This window comes from Primulina eburnea, chromosome 6 (assembly GCF_022965805.1).
Source record: "Primulina eburnea isolate SZY01 chromosome 6, ASM2296580v1, whole genome shotgun sequence".
Lineage (NCBI taxonomy): Eukaryota > Viridiplantae > Streptophyta > Magnoliopsida > Lamiales > Gesneriaceae > Primulina > Primulina eburnea.
Genome location: NC_133106.1, coordinates 23,118,112 through 23,124,111, shown reverse-complemented (window position 1 = coordinate 23,124,111; position 6,000 = coordinate 23,118,112).

Genomic DNA, 6,000 nt, shown 5'->3' with positions numbered 1-6,000 from the left:
TCTCACCAGAAAATTTATTACAAGTTATTTCAGTACAGGGCTCCAAGGAGCAAACATTTCTACCATGAGTTTTTCAGTTCAGCTATGCACGTATTATAATTGCTCATGATAAATTATTTTCACGATTATGCCTCATGACATGATAATTTTACTTCCATGCAAATTTTACTATATTATTTACTCGTTATTTACGATATATGCATGTTGAGTCTTTAGACTCACTAGACTTGATTGTTGTAGGTACTGATGATGTCGGGACCGAGGGCGGGGACCAGTGAGCTAGCTTGGGTTGGCAGTAGTGGCACCCGAGGACCTCAGTTTCAGCAGTTGCAAATTTTATTTTTAATGCTCAAACATTTTATCGCTTGTTGAATTATTTTAAATTGTTACTTTGCAAATATTTACTTCCGCTGTTATTTTAAACATTTAACATTTTTGTCAGTTTGTCTATGAAGGAGACTTTTAATTATTTAAAAGAAAATTTTTAATTTTCCGCAAATTTTCAAGTAAGGATTTTCAGGCCTTTACAAAAACATTGTAGAATATATCATATTTCATGATGCACTCAAGGTGTTCGTGAATATGTCTGAATGAGTTTTTTATGAGCAATACCTTGCAACACCCACTGCTTGCATCTCAACAGGACGGCTCCCTTGGCGCCCATATTCAAAACTTGGCCTATAGATGGTGCAACTTCTGTTATCTTCCATGCGCTTGAAAGAAATGCACCAGCACAAGGAATTGTGATGCTCCACCCAAATTCACTGAGGATGAGATCTCATTTTCTGGAATCTTGGCAAGCCATAAATTAAAAAATGGCAAGACTCATTCCATCTCACAAATAAGTGATACGTGCCACATCAATGATAACAATAGCACACACAAAGCATGGTTTTGTTGATCAACATTCCATTATTTCTCATGTGGTCCCATTTATTTCGCAGGAACATAGTTGGAGGAATTGAAGATTTATCTCAAAGGCCAATGAAAGCAGTACCTTAAATACCAATGGATATGGAAATTACCTCTTCGGAGTGCCGCTGGCCAATCCAAAATAATTTCCAAGCTTGGATGAATATCTTTGCAACTGATTGAGCATATATGTATGAAGTGTAATACACATTGAAAAAAAAATACGTAGGCTGGGGACAGTAGGTGTACTTTTTTGCACTTGTTTGCCATGGTTTGGCAAGTGTCTTTTACGATGTGTAGAGTTGGAAAAGTGGCTTGAAAGCCAAACTTTGTTTGTCAAATACATTGTTGTTCTTGTATATGTTGCTTGGGATATATTTGCAGGTGTTTACAATTTTGACATATCACATTTACAAGGGAAACTCTGCCAAAATTTTCTAAAAATAAACAAACGGCAAAAAGCTTGTTTTCTTCAACATTGACGCAAACATGGCGGACAACACTGCATGTTACAAACCAACTGTTAAACAACATTTTTCTAACAATACTCCCCAAGGTTTCGAGATATGCCATAAACGAACTTCACTTTTTCATCAATTTGCCCAACCAACACAACAAATATTCCTCTCATAATACATCAACTACATCGGATCTCATGAGCAATGATTTTATTTATTCACAATGCTCCATCATTATTTACAAACAACTTCAGCAAGGAATGGCTTAAAAGCCTATTCCTCACATATTTACAGAAACTTCTTATAAGCCAATATGACAAAATTAACCAAAGTGGTCATCCAGCCAACTTTGTACAATACTTTCCATCTTTATGAAGCACCTGTCTCCGGCTGTCGATCTTTCATATGAGCCGGAGCTAAGATGAAATCTCCATTTGTAACTTTTCTTCCTCACTACCTCCACGTTCCTCCTCAAATATTATTTTAGCTCCATCGATATCCCACAACTCCTGAGATTGTACTTCATTCACCAGCTGCTGCAATGTGGCTTTCCATTCAGAAGTTGCAGCGACTTCCATCTCTTTTTTAGTGAACTTAGTCATCGACCTCCTCGATAATAGGTCGGACCATAGGTCTAGGAGAGACCATGGCAGTAGGTTTGAGAACCTTCTCAACTATTTCTTTAACCTTTTGAGTATCCATGTACACTACTCCTGGTTGTCCATGCACCTTGTAGTTACAAAACTTGATTGGACCAAATGCTCCAGCATAATATCTAGCTTCCACGGCATTGGAATTTGATTGATACGGCTGTGAATCAGCCTGTATCACTTCCACTTCATCCTTTTTCCAAGTTAACAGTAACCGGTGCATAGATGATGGTACACAATGATCGGAGTGAATCCAATCCCTCTCCTAACAAATCATGGAAGCTAGCACTGGAATTGACCACGAAAAAAGCTGACAGCGAGGATCGAGACCTCACAGTAACATTTTCTAGCAACACTCCCAAAGTTTTTGTAGATTCCCCAGTAAAATCTGCCACAGAGAATTCGGTAGAGATCAAGTCTTCCACGTTATTTCCCAACTTCTAAAGGATTATATATGGCAAAATATTCACAGCTGACCCATTATCTATCAGCACTCTAGACAACGGCTTTCCATTCACATGCGCTACAATGTAGAGTGGTTTGATATGCTTAGTCATTTAATTTGTAGGTCGCTTCATCAATACTCTTTTCTCTTCATCAACAAAAACACCGGCGCTTTCACTCCCCATATTAGATTGAACGGATTCTGCACCACTTTGATTTCCAGTAAAGACATCGGTTTCACACGTCCTTTTGCGTTTAAACTCCTCTGGCAACATTAACGAGCCAGTGGCACACTCAAATGAAACGAGGATCTGCCCCACCTTGAAAGTAGGCTTCTTGACTGGTTCACCGTCCTCTTCTGATAACAAGTCGTCATCTTCCTCACCATAATCTTCAGTTGTCCTCCTTCCAAATTTTTTCTTCTCTTTACCTGGTTCCTCCGTCTTCAACCTGCGCTCAGCAGCTTTTTCCCTCAACAAACGTCGCTTTTGGGTCCGAGAAAGAGGTTTTGGAAACTTTGGATGTTCTACTCGCCTCCATACGCCGTCGGGAACTGCTCTAGGAGGAACAACAAAGCGGGACTTTCTCTCATACTTTTTATTAGTATCCAGAAAGGATGGCCTCTGTCTTGTCTTCTGAAATAACTGCTGGTCAGCTCTCCTCTCGCCATTCATCGACCAAGGATGTGGGCCCCTTCTGAGGTACTGGTTCCCTGGCTTTTTGGCCATGGATTCCCTGTCATACCTCATATTCCTCCCAATATAATGCAGACCGCCTCCACTGTAATAATGGTCTTTTTCATGAACAGCTTCTGTCTTCTTCTCCTTGACCTCAAATATCATTTTTCGAGGCACCCAACACTTCTTTATGGTAAATCTTGGTTTGATGGACCTGTCCCCGTACCCTTTCCTTCTCCTCTCATTGATCAAGAAACGCAAGTCAGTACTGCCCAGGTTCACATTGGCTACCGGGGGAAAAGGATCTTCATCCACTATCATCGCTTCCTTTTTCATCGGGGAATTTCAGGACTCCCTAATTGATTCTTTCCTGCAAGACATTCTTGAACGCCCAACAAGCATTAGTATTATGGTTGAAGGAATTGTGATACTTACAGTAATCTCTTCCTTTCAACTCCTCTTTCGTGGGTAGCTTGTGATCTAGGGGGAATGTTATGAACTTTTCCTTCACTAAGTGATCGAAGATTTACTCCGTCTTTGATGCATCGAAAGTATAAGGAGTTTGTACTGGAGGAATGTTTTTCTTGGAAAGTTCTTCACTCTTGCGCTTCAATAAAGGGACAGTGCGTGATCCGGAATTTTCTACTTCTGCCAGTGCAACTTCCTCCATTTCCTGGAAATAAGAGCCCATTGTAGACTTTCTTTTATGACTCTCTTCTCGTAACAATTCCTCATACTCTGACACTTTGGCAGCAAGTTCATAAAAATCACGGAATTCCATCCCTTGGAACTTCTTTCTAAGATCAAAATCGAGTTCCTCGCTGTGCCATCTTCACGTATTCTGATTCAAGGAGGAAAACTCGGCATCTGCTTCTCACCTTCTTGAACTTACAAATGAAATCATTGGCAGATTCCCCCAGTTTTTGGACCACCCTTGACAATTCCTCTATACTAATCTCAGGTACTGTCCGGAAGAATTGTGTATGGAATTGACGTCCCATATCGTGCCAAGTCATAATAGAGTTCCGAGGTAGTGTTGCATACCATGTGAAAGCAGTACTGGTCAGGGAATTGGAGAACAAACGTAACTTGTAATTAGAAAAGTTCTCCAAATTTGCCAATTCCCCACACTGAGTTGTAAACCTGGCCACATGTTCCACGCTGGATTGACCGTCTTCCCCGGAATATAAAGTGAAGTTTGGAATGCGGTATCCTTTTGGATAAGGGTTGTCACGATCCACAACATCAGGATACGGTTTATGGAATTCTGGTCGGTTGATTGGCCTCACTCCTAGGCCATACAACTCTTGAATCACATCACGTACCATCTCAAAATCCAACGTTGGAGTTTGTCTTAACTGGTGAGGAGGATAGATTGCCTCCCGAGTGTTATTCCCCAAACCTGACGCTGAATATCCACGCATTCCCCGATCAACATACATCTCTGGATGTAAGTTAGGAGACGTCACAGAGAACACGTTACCAGCCATTTGTTTACTGTTGCTGTAGTTTTGGAATTTCAACCCCAACTCCTCATCCCTTTTGTGCGGAGGAGTGTATCTCCCTTCCCTGGCAGATTCAGGAATTCGTGCTTCCCCCAAGCTGTGACTTTCACCATGCCTGAGAAACTCCTGATCCTTGGCCTTGATCTTTCAGCAGCTTGACGTCATTCTCTTGAAGTTTATCACTCTCTAGTATAACCACTTCGCCTTTTGCAAACTTTCTCCATTCCTTCATTTCTGCCACAAATTCCATCATGACAGTAGCGAAAGTTTGAGTCATTTCCTTGATATCGATGCAGGATATTTTTCTCCATGGCCTACATGAAGTTCGGCGAAGACCCATCACCACCAGAAACAGCAATTCCTTCCTTCATAGTCTCTTCCTCGAACTGGTGTACGAGCCTTTCAACCGTTCTTCCTTCTGCATCGGTTTCCTGAAACTCTTCTTGTGAGCGATGACCTTTCCCCAGTGATGGAAGAATTCCTTCACTCTTCTCAGTATGCTTTGGAGGCATTGTGTCCCACCGGGCGTGCCAACTTGTTTGTCACGAAAATTTGCGGGCGTGCCAGGCACGTGTTTGTGCCAATGTTGTGAAATAATCTGACTTCGTTTACCAAACGTTGTAGGTCTCGATTCGGTCGTAAGTTCTAACTTTTTCGAAATGGCTCAAAAACACAAACAAAAATGAGGAATATAACAAAATTATAGGGGGAATCCATTGACAACATCAAATATAATTATGTTGCTATGAACTTGATCAAAGTTTTTACAAGAAAGTTGAAGGAATATGTAAAAAATTCAAATACTTGACTGCTGGAAATTGAAATAAACATGCATAGAATTGAGAGGATTCTGCAGAGCTTTGCTGTAGATTTATGTGTAGATTTTGTCGGGGCTTTTTCTGATCCTTCCTCTCAGTTTTTGTCACACTCCATGGAACGGTCTGATCACTTTCCACGATCGTTCAACGTGGATCGTGGGCCAACTTCACCATCATGGTCTTCAACTGCCACTCTACGGGTTTATTCATTGGGCCTTCTGATATTCTGCAAACCTTTATAATTGGTGGGCTTTCAATATTTGGGCTAAACAAAGGGAAAATAATTTTTTTTTTCAAATGCTTGTTTAAATTTTTTGGTTTGGTAAATTTAGATACATTAGCTTTTAATTTTTGATCATTTTGGTATAATTATTAACATCAAATCGGAGACGTCACTAGTTTAAAATATAAAATTAGAATTTTCTGGTGCTAATAATCAGTATTTTTCAGTATTACGTCAACCCTTCGTCGAAATATAAATAAAAGCCAAATAAATCAAAATAGTATATAAAAACCAAATATATAAATGTTACATA